We start from the raw sequence: 12,002 nt of genomic DNA on the forward strand, positions 1-12,002 counted from the left end.
AATAAAACAGCTTGTAAACAATGTCCCGTAATGCTGCATTTACCTCAGAAAAGCCATTCAATGACCATGAACTCGACAGTCAGCTAGAAAAATAACTCTAGAGAGGAGCATTTTGCTAAAGAGATGCTCTATATTGCATATTCATTGCACATTTTTACTGTTCTACAATATTTAATGCAAGTTTGACTAAATCGATAATGTTTTATGACAGCCACTATTTAAATGTTTATTTCAAAACAAGTGGAAACATGATTATGTTAAAAAGTTACTATTATAAGAACATAATTTTAATGTATGTAGCCTATACAAATTAACCTCTAATATTATAATAATGTACCAACTGGGGTTCCCTCTATAGTTTACAGCATAAGTTGAGAATATTTTCCATGTACTCCATCGAATCGAAATTGAATCGAATTGCAAGCTTGAGAATAGAAATCAAATCGAATTGTAAAATTTGTGTCAATATCAAGCCCTAAGCAAGATACCATTGTTTATTTGATTTGACATAAAGGAATGTGTTTAATTCGTTTTTGCTGCAGTAAAACAGATATTGTGAAATTTGCATTAACTACTGAAATGTTGGTATTGTGACACCCAACAACCCTATTCCTTTTTTTGGGGCAAAACTACTGTCATGTACGGCTTACTGCTTTATTTCAAAACACGTTCATAAAAGTTCATACTCGCAGATAAAGCATGAGTGTTTTCTAGATACATGTTGAGTGAGGGAGGAGGGATGACTGCAGGAATCTGTGTGTGTGTGTGTAGTTATGTGGTGATGTGTTGAGTGCGGATGGGGGGTTTCACTGCCGTGGGGGAAGGGAGAACGTCTGGACGCAGAGGTCATGAGGGTTCAGGGTGTCTTAAAGTTTTAGTACGCAGACAGACACACACACACACACACACACACACACACACAAACTTCACCCTCACTCAGACGTGTAAGGTCATGTTACTGCCCTGATTCCGCTATGCATGTAAACACCTTTACCACAGTTCTGCTTGCTTATTCAGTGTGACGACTTATAACATAAATGAGGTTTTCTTGCATTGTCAGGTTTTTATAATGAGCTGATTTTTGACAGCTAAGAGAATTTTGTTGTGCATGTCAACACTGATATTACAGTAACAGTGATACTGATGACAAAAAGAGTCTAAATTTACACTACCATTCAAACGTTTGGGGTCGTAAGATATTTCAATGTTTTTTGTCTCTCCTGCTCATCAATGCTGCATACAATATATATATATTGCTGAATTTTCAGCATCATTACTCCAGTCTTCAGTGTCACATGATCCTTCAGAAATCCTTCTAATATGATGATTTGCTGTTCAAGTAACTTGAAAGCTGCTTATGGAAACCATGATACATTTTTTGATGAATATAAAGTTTGTTTATATAAAGAACAGCCTTTATTTGAAATAGATCTTTTGTAACATAATGAATGTTGTTAGTCCCTAAATTCACTGCATTCAAGCTGAATAAAAATATTACATTCTTTAAAAAAATCTCCTCAAACTTTTGAACAGTGCTGTAAATAGTGGAAAAAAAGGGAATGTAAACTGCTGAAATGTTTCAAATAGTTCGGCACAGATGCGTATATACATATAAACACAGAAGAATTTGAAGGTGCATTTCTTGTGACGAGTCTCAATAAAGACTTATTTTTGTATAGATGCGTATACATGTGTGTTTCTGTGGTTTGGACTCATTATAGGTAATGATCCATCTGAGTGAGAAGAACCTAATTGAAACACTATGGAAGACCACACATGACCAGAACCACCCTGAGCTCCCAGACACTCTCTCTCTCTCTCTCTCTCTCTCTCTCGCTCGCTGTAGGTGGTGCACGGGGCGGTACTGGAGCTTAGATGCTGGTACCGCTCAGATGGGCATACAGTGAGGGCAAAGAATTCATTAACCAAAATACTTAGGAGTTTAATGTGAGGCCACACACAGCGCGAGACACACACACTGCCACACAGCTGCAGCTGGAGCGAAACCGAGCGCGTGCGGAGGGTTGTGCGAGCCGGAGATAGAGCAGGCCATCAAAGTGAAATGATATCAGAGTGAGAGCGAGCGTTTGGGGGTTAAGAGAGCTGGATGGAGACCAGCTTTGTCCTTTCAGACCACGAGGGACTCTGACACAGGCAGAGCAGGCAGCAGATCTGGCCCAAGGCCAGGCCACACGCAGGGGCCGTGCGCGCAGGAAAACCCCCGGCTAAATCGGGGATCACCAGGCCACGCTAGGCAGACACGCTTGTGCCCTGCAGCACTGCCACAATACAACAGCATGCGGATCGACTGGGTAATAGAGTTAAGAAAATGTATCTTGATATTTTTCAGCCATTGACGATATTCAACATCTTCTTGAACAATCTTGATATTTAAGTATTTTCTTAGCTTTTAGTATGAATATGTTAGCCTCAAGGTTATGAATAAGCTGGTGTGCTCCAAAACAATAACAAAATTCGCATTTAGAAGATATAAGCATTCAAAACTTTCAGTCTCTCACTCCCGCTAAAATGGATCACGGATTTTTATGACATCACCGCAGACTTCAACTTCTCATCACATCTTCTGTCCAATCAAATGCTCTCTATAATTTGCGTCCCGCCCCCTATGCTATAAATAACAGCTGGCCAAAGCGACCGTTTGACACGTCATGAAGCAAAATGGGTTGGAGATGTGTGTTCGGTTGCTCAAACGTCAAGTACAAATTGCAGTCTGTGAGGTAAACTAAATGCTTTTGGCTATTGGAAAAGTGGGAGGAGCTTATTGTTTCTATATGATCTGAGAGAATCGCTGACGCCGGTGAGATGTTTGGCATGCTAAATATCTGGACCTGTCGGCGATTCAAAATCCTGCTGTGTGAATGTTTTCTGACTGAAAACTACATCGGTGATGACCAACAGCCAATGAGAGAGCAAGAAACAGGACAGCAGGAATTTCGGGGAGGAGTTATAGACCAGAATAGCAGTTTTTTAATATATCAAACAGAAATAAAGCACAAACATTTGCTTGCACACAATCCTTGCTCCCCTCGTCTCCACAACCATTTCCTCCAGCATAATCAGTTTTTCCCCTCACAGGCAATTTGGATCGCAAGCTTCTTGCGGGCTATCATTTTTAATAACGATTTCAGTCTCTGTGATCTTGTGTTATTTCCTCATCACTTCTCGCGTGTGTTTGGTTGTGAAACGTAGTTTGTGGACCAGACAGAAGTTGTCGGCGATAAAGTCATGCAGTGTGAAACCCCCTGTGGCCGATCCATCGTGCAGTGTGAACTCGGCATAAGCAGAACAGCCAATCAGAGTTCTCTCTCTCACTGACGGCCCGACGCCGATTCTAGATGCTGAATCGGCCCAAAAAAACCTTGATGGCCGTTCGTCGGCTTGGAGTGTCCCGGGCTTTAGGTTTCAGAAAGGTACTCGTAAGCACCCCCTTTGCAGTCAAGCTCCACAGCAGACTTCTACCCGACAGACAAAACGGCGCAACGTCACAAAAGTGTGGACTTGGAACAATATTGCGAGGGCTTAGGGTTCCATTTGGAACAGGACCTGTGTGACCTCATGGCTGTGGACATGCAGAGATCACATGACCAGGGGCATACTACTCTTTTTTTTTTTTTTTTTGCAAAACTATCATAAATAAATCATGAATATTCAATGTATCACCCAGCCCTACTGTGAACACTTCACATAAACACAAACAGAGAAACAACACACACTCGCACAGACCTCTCGCTATTAATGAATCCTGAAGACAACTGCTCACTGTCCAAGTCCAAGCTGAAGTGGCCTTCTGATTGTAACTGTGCTCTCCAATGAAAAGCACTGTGGCGGTGCATGGTACAGTCAGAGATAATAAAACCATGGCACTGAATGATTACCACATGACATTTACATGGTGCTCCAAAACATTTCAAAGAATACATTTACGCATTTGGCAGACGCTACACATTCCCTGGGGATCCAACCCATGACCTTTCTAGTACCATGCTCTATCAGTTAAGATATAGGAACAATTACCATAGCATATGTAAAAAAAAAAAAAAAATCATACAATTGCTTTGGTAAATGTCCAGAACACATGGTATTACTAACTTATACTTTTTCGTTAATGAAGAGTTATCATTACATAGAAAATAAAGAAAGGGCAGATAAATGGAACAAAAAACGAACTTGCTTGACACACGAGAACGGACCTTTTTGGTTCTTTCACGGCAAGCAAACATACTTGAGCTTCCGTTTACCACGGCTGATGTATGAGTTGCTGAATGTTTATATGTAAATAAAAAACCTAAATTCAATATTTTCATCATATATATGATCGAGTCTCTTTAGAAAATTTGGACTAAACCGCTCAACTCATATGGATTAGTTTTGCGATCTCTGTATGAACTTTTTAAAGTTTCAAAGTGTCAGTTGTGTAGCTGTCAATGGAGGGACGGAAACCTCTCGGATTTCATCAAAAAGATCTTCATTTGTGTTCTGAAGGTGAACTTGTTTCATTTTTGAGTGAACTATCCCTTTAAGCCGACATGCTCTAGCAAAAGTGTAAAAAAGCCCAAAATACTACTTAGAATGCAATATATAAAATGGACAGTGTGTCATTTTTGACTAATAAGCGGAAGTCAAATGCTTAAAACTATAAGTGGACAGATTCAGTTCAGTGCCTGAAGACAGATTCCTTGATTTCAATTGAAACACTGTTTGTCTGCCTGTCCCACCATTTCTGTCTTTTCTTCTCTCTCTCTCTCTCCACCACAATATCTTTATGCCGGAGGGTATAACAGCCAGTAGCCATTTTTTCCTTTGACAGAAACCGCCCATATTTCCATAGGCACCATTTTCATGATGGCAGTGCCAATAGTGTCCATGTACTGTTGCTGGGAATTACATCATCGCATTGCATGTTACTGCTCTGGGTTTTTAGGACAAATGAGTGTTTATGAGTCTGTGCGTGCGTGTGTGTGTGCAAGGATTAATGCTTTGTGCCTGGGCAAGTGACCTCTGTATTGAATAGACAAACCAAAGAGATCAAGTTACCCCATTTCCCCCCTTTTCTCCTGCTCTGTCTCTCCGTCTCTGTCGGGTGTAGAGTTTCTCCAGGCTCCAGACAGAGGCACTAATAGGGCCTTTACCCCCAGACACCAACAACACAGGGGACAGAGAGAGAGACAGACAGGGAGAGAGAGAGCGAGACGGTGGGGCGTGTGCGTGAGATGGAAGGAAAGTGTGTAATTGATGGCACACCTGCATGCTATCAGTAAAAATGAGAGCCATGAGTGCGTGTTAAAAGAAGAGAAACAAGAGATGTAGACGTGTGTGTGTGTGTGTGCTTTGTGCAGTGTATTCAGCAATTTGAACTCAAAAGTGCACGTGAAATGTGCAGTTGCATGGGCAGCATGCTTTTTATCATGTTCCCTACAGCCTACAAGAATAAGTTTGCGACTGCAGATGCAAACTAACAATGGTTCCACTTCCTGACAAACATTTCACTCTCTCCTACAACTGCCTTTTCAAGATGCTCTATACCTCATGGGGCGTCCCCTCATCCGTACCCCCAAATCCCTCATGGCCCCTTAAGAGTCTCTGACAAAGCAAACTCCTCCCATGTGACCCCTGTAGCCCTGTGTGCAGTTAATGAAGTTATTTTTAATGACATCACGATGGTAAGAAGCTAAACTAACAACTCAAACGACAAACTGCGTCTGAAATTGCATACTTACCTACTATATAGTATATGAAAAACAGTACGCTAACAGAGTAGTCCATCTCAATACACAGTATTCGAAAAACAGTATGTGAAAACTACCCGCATGACCTACTACTTCTGGCGAGATTCTTAGGAGCGCATTCGCTGACACTTTACTATCCCATGAGGCCACGGGAGAGGATAAGTGGCAACTGATGCTGGTAGGTCACGTGACAGTAACAATATGGCGGATGTAGTACGTCTGAATTTCTCTCATACTACCCAAATGTAGTAACAAATTAACAACCAGGCTCTCTATCGATATCTGTGGTTGAAACATAAAATTGTGACGATGCTCTGGCACTGAAGTAAATCACATATCTGCCGCTATAGTAGCCAAACTTTTGTTTCCTCAGTTTATGAACATGACATAAATATGCAAGGACAAATAGCAGAAGCCTACAATCAATCAGCTCTGAATATAAATCATTACGGTAGACTTAAAATGATAGTTATGCATAGTTGTGCAGCATTGAGCCAATCACAAACACATCTGTTGATTTTCCAATCTGAGGTGAAGTTAGCACTGAAGAAAAACTGAGTGGATACTCACAAATACTCTCATTATAACAAACAGTTATGTAAATAAGAGATTCGTTGTGCAGTCAGCTTCATTGATTATAATGCAACCGTGTAAGATTTTTGTTGGATAGCATTTACACTAGTATTCTCATGATTGGATAGCTTTCTGGTGAGCAAAAATGCCCTAAGAAATTACTATTATAAATGAACCCAGCTAGAACCATCCAAACACACACAGCAAATGTAAACACCACAATGGGTAGAGAGAGAAAAGTGTCTGATTGTATAATGCTAGGGTTTCTACTTCTATATGCGTCTCTATATCTGCTGGCCAAACACACCGTGCACATTTGCGCACAAAAACACACAGGCGAAACACCCACACACACAGACGAAATGCAGAGAGAAGGGGCTCCACACGAGAAGGTGGGAAGGTTAACACATTCCTAGATAAAAACAGTTACAAAAGACTCGAACAGGTTCCAGGCAGAGTGTGTGTGTGTGAGATTAATGGTTACAGTATTCCAGGTAAGTGTGTGGGAGTGTATGAGACCTCTATAAGGGTCAGCAGCTACAGCATAATATCACAAACAAAACAGACACACACACACACACACACACACACACACACACACACACAGAGATACGTCTGTGTTTACATGTGAGAGTGAAGTAATCTGGTGACAGTTTGAAAGGAAGGAAAAGAAAGTGCTTTCATGATGCACATTGTATATTTTACCCACTGAGTGTCTCTCGCTCTTTAAACCACACACACAATCCTCTCTTCCTCTGCTGGGACTAGCAGACAGACGCAGTACGCTGACACTAAACCACACACACACACACACATATACACACTCGTATAAATATACTCCACTCACTCACCTGGAAACAGCTGGCAGGTGTTCCAACACCAAAACACACACGCGCAGTCTCACTCTCACACACACACGCACGCGCACAGTCTCACACACACACACACACACACACACACACACACACACACGTGCACGCACGCGCACAGTCTCTCACTCACACACACACACACACACACACACACACACACACACACACACACACACACACACACACACACACACACACACACACACACACAGCTAGTTTAAAACTCTTGCATGTCTTACAGAGGAGTAAAGGAACCAAAACATCTTTTTAAAATCCGTAATCCATCCCATTTGCGAGGAAATATCTCCTATAAAGCAATGAGATTTAATAGAGAGTGAATTGAGACGCCCCAGGATTGTCACATCTACAAATTTTCAGAAGAGATTTAAACAACGTTACAAACTGTTCCCAAGTATGCAATCTTCAATCAAAATAATTTTAATCTCGGTGCGTCCATTTTTTTTTAGTCCTGTAGAACTTTAGGAAAAACATCAAAGAAAGTTGACAACCTTTGATCTGTACATTCAAACTTGCCATATCGTGATCATTAATCACATGACATGAGGGTGAGTAAATGAAGGCAGAATGAGCGAACTAACATCACCCAATGAAAACACCACCAACAACTAAATCTACTGAGCAATTAAAGAGCAACCACTGAGCAATAACATTTTCCACTGGGATTAGACCCACAACTGAAAGTGTTGTGGCTGTTATAAAGCTGCAGTCTGTGTGTCACATATCACTGATGGAACAGCAGCAGAGAGACGAATACAACAACTCTGAACTCAAGGACTCGGATGAACACGAGAGAGAGAGAGAGAGAGAGAGAGAGAGAGAGAGTCCTCCACAACTAACCTGGAAGAATATCTACCCTTCACACACACTGATGCAGAATGTGTCATACAAATGGGAAAGATGGAGACAGAACATTCTCTCCAGCTACTGTTGAACAAAGAGACAGACAAAGAGAGGCAGAATGAATCTCAGACAGTTTTATGGGGAAAAAATTAGTTGGGGGTGGTGTGGGGAATCAGTCACCTGAGAAAAGAAGGGAATGTGAGAGCAGACAGATGAAAGAAACATTACACACGTAGCCTGTCTTCTGTAATTCACAAGCCTCCAGTCAATCCACACACACACACACACACACACACACACACACACACACACACACACACACTTCTCCATTCCATCTTTTCCCCTTTCCGGCTTTAGACGCTCATTTTCACTCCTTTCATCTCTCTCTTGCTCTGTGAGACGTAATAAGGTGAGCAAAGAAGTCAGATAATGTCCTGCCACAGCCGTCAGTGCACCGGCACTCAGAGAAACACACTGAGATCACATTACACTCTGTCACTGTTCTGGAGTTTGTAACAATGACACAATGAATTAAATAAAGTCCAGCATGAGCTCCAGAAAAACAACTATCGTTTTGTCCTATCCATCTATCTATCCATCCATCATCTCTGTCTGTCTATCCATCTATCTATCATCTATCTGTCTGTCTGTTTGTCTGTCTATCTATCCATTGGTCCATCTGTTATCCATCCATCCATTAATCTATCTATCTATCCATCCATCCATCCATCCATCCATCATCTATCCATCCATCATCTATCCATCCGGTTTGTATGTCAGAGAACTACTCCTGAGTGCTGTCAATGAATGTCAACTGCACATGCTGTTTATCAATCAAACTGTAGTTAAAGTGAGAATTGAAAGTATTTATTCTCTTAAACTGTCACTTCATCCACATGACTGACTGACACACACACACACACACACACCTGCACACCTGCACATCCTTTACTTGCACAATTGATAATTGCCATCCTATCTCACCTGTGGACCTCGTCTCTCTCTACTCTTCCTCTTCCTGTCGCATTCTCTCCGTCTCTCTCCTGCCATCTCATTTTTCTTCCCAGAGCAGAGAGTGAGTCTGGGAGGAGGAGCAGCGAGAGAGAGAGAGAGAGAGAGAGAGAGAGAGAGAGAGAGAGAGAGAGAGAGAGAGAGAGAGAGAGAGAGAGAGAGAGAGAGAGAGAGAGAGAGAGAGAGAGAGAGATATGTTCTTCTGGTGGAGAACCATAGAGGAATGGAGAAACCGAATACCGACAGATGAAGACGTGAGATTGTTTTACAGATCTCCTGATGACAATGATGAAGTGTGCTCTAAATGTTAGTAGAGACTCAAGTCTGAATGTGATGTGAATAAATGGCAAGCAATAAGTGCTCCTATTTACCTCAATGGAGAAAAATCCTAAGATTGCATTCAATTCAACCCCCGACAACAATGGTCTCATAAATGTTGCTGTATTTTCTCTATAAAAAATGTGTTTGGTTCTATTAGCCGAAAGGTGGGATTTCTATTTCTAAAGCTGCTGTATTGAGTGTTACAATTTGTGCCATTTTGTTTTTAAAGATGTATCCGACTTCATTAAGATGTATCCTCTGCAAAAGTCCAGGAGCTCTCTGTGTGTGTGTTTGAGAAAAGTGCTGAGCTGTGTTGTAACCTGATCTGCATCAGTGTTACAGAAGAACTCACTGACCCACAGTACAGTAATGCATACATTCAGTCCATAACCTCCACAATCTGCCTGCAGCACTTCATGCAACTAACCATAGGAACCAGAATAATGATCGACTCCACCGCTCTAACAGTAGGTGTTCACGCTGCTTATAATAACTAGAAAACAAGAAAAAGAGGAGGGCACACTCAGAATTAAGATACATGTATTAGAGCTGGGCTTGTGCCAGGAGAGAAAGAGAGAGAGATAGAGAGAGAGAGAGAGAGAGATAGAGAGAGAGAGAGATGTGGTGTTGGGTGGAGTTGAGTTGAGTGCTTTGATCTAATCTACAGTCTCTCATCAACACACTCTCCACTTCAAGCTTTAACACTCCTAGTGTCATTGTTTTCAGATGGATCAGAAGACTATGGTAATGTGTGTGTGTGTGTGTGTTTATGTAGTGCATAGACAAACTGGAATCTTACATTAGCAGAAATTGATTCAATGATGAAGCTCCCATTAGAGAGAGCGGCTAGCATAGCTAAAGAACTATTAGCAAAGGCTTCTTGGGAAACCCAAGTTTCAAGTTCCCAGCTTTCCTGATGTTCCTCCTTTCTCCTGTCCACTGTTTTCTGTCCAATAAAGGCAAAAAGACCAAAAACAATCTTATCCATTAGGGTCCCATTTGGGACTTTGAGCATCTTTGATCATCGTGACGAGCCCAACACAGCAACACTGCCCTGACCAATTTTCTTCACAGGAGTGTTCGGGAAATTCATCTTTAAATGAAAATGAAAACAATTAAAAAAAAATGAAGGCACATAAATTTGTACTACCATAGCATTCAAAACATGTCTCCGTTATACTGTCATTTCCTGCTCGCCCGGCACTTTTTTCTGCAGCGACTTTCAGCATGTTTCCTATAACAACGTCTGAAGTTCAACGTTTTACATGGCGTGAGAAAGTCACATAAACCACGTGAAATCCGATCGGAGTGGTCAGACTGAAACAGATTTCCAGAAATGCGGATTTGAATCGGATTTCAAACTATATGAATGGAGATCGAAACAGATTTTTAAAAATTGCATTTCATGTGATTTCTGGCCGTTCACACTAGCTAAATCTGATCGCTTGACTGACAGTCTAAGTGCCATGTGCTCTCCTGTCTATTATCTTAACCCCACCCTTCTTGTTTTCAGATTATTGGTTTATTTGCCCCACCTGTCCTTCCCTGTTACCTGCGTGTCTAGTCCTGCTAAGCCTTGTCCTGCCTTGCCTGCTCAGTCCTGATGCCACTGGGTTAGGGACTCACTGCACTAAATATACAGAATATTGGACGCAATCAAAAGTTCACATCTGGAGAAAAAAAATGGGGATGTCTTCAAATGAAAAAAAAAAAAAAGGTAAGTAAAGAGACTAATTATGTCGGTATTGACCTTACAATCATGTTCAATCATTGGGTTAAGAGTATTTTTTGTTTAAGAACAATATAGGTCAAAAGGAAGTCCCCTTTTGGATAGCCAAGTACATATGTGTGTGCTTGTGTTTTGGAGAGGGGTGTGTGGGGCCACTGGTTTGGGGTTAAGAACATAAACGGGGTGACTGAGGGGAACTTTGTCTACGTGATACTCTGTGCATAGCTCTATGATTATGCGCACACACACACACACACACAGAGTATGGCTATACCATTATATATCCCAACGAAAACCAAAACAAAGCATGCACGTTTACAGAGACCACGCACAAATACCAAGCCAAAACAATTCTGCACATCACACACACACACATACACACACACACACACACACGCAGCATCAGAGCTCCACACACCAAAGAGCAACATTAAATATTTAGTGAATTTTTTAACATGTGCTCCCCTAGCACGTGTAGAAGTGCAAAAAAAAGAGAGAGAGAGACAGGAAGGAAGAAATGGGAGGGGAGATGGAGTCAATGAGTGCAATGGGAGAGCAAGAGCGAGAGAGAGAAAAACCCAGCTGACTCTTTTCCAAGCAACTCCCCCTAGCAACAGCCCTCGCTCAGCCTGTGCCCTATGGCCAGCTGACAGCCCGCATCACAATCCCATGCAGGACAATCAGCCAATGAGATGTCGTAATGGGCCTGAGCTGTAGGGAGAGCTAAGCTTTTTGGATTCCATGTTCACCATGGCAACAGAAGCCTGCCCTGACTTAAAGGTACCCTGCAGAAACACACACACAAACCAAAACATACGGCTCCTCGTGGACACAGGACTGTTGCTCCTTTAAGGCTGTCTGATCTACAGCAGGCCGACACACAAATCA

At 41.8% G+C, this 12,002-nt stretch overlaps 1 protein-coding gene across 1 annotated transcript in view; it reads right to left on the minus strand.

The window, feature by feature from the left end:
• Positions 1-7,196, minus strand: part of kdm6ba (lysine (K)-specific demethylase 6B, a) — a 67,659-nt gene extending 60,463 nt beyond the window's left edge. Inside the window, exon 1 of the mRNA XM_084110288.1 lies at positions 7,172-7,196. The gene's annotated coding sequence lies outside the window, so the exon portion shown is untranslated. The remainder of the gene's footprint in view (positions 1-7,171) is intronic.
• Between the last annotated feature and the right edge of the window lie 4,806 nt (positions 7,197-12,002).

This window comes from Abramis brama (genome assembly GCF_963993115.1).
Source record: "Abramis brama genome assembly, chromosome: 3".
NCBI classification, from domain to species: Eukaryota; Metazoa; Chordata; class Actinopteri; order Cypriniformes; family Leuciscidae; genus Abramis; species Abramis brama.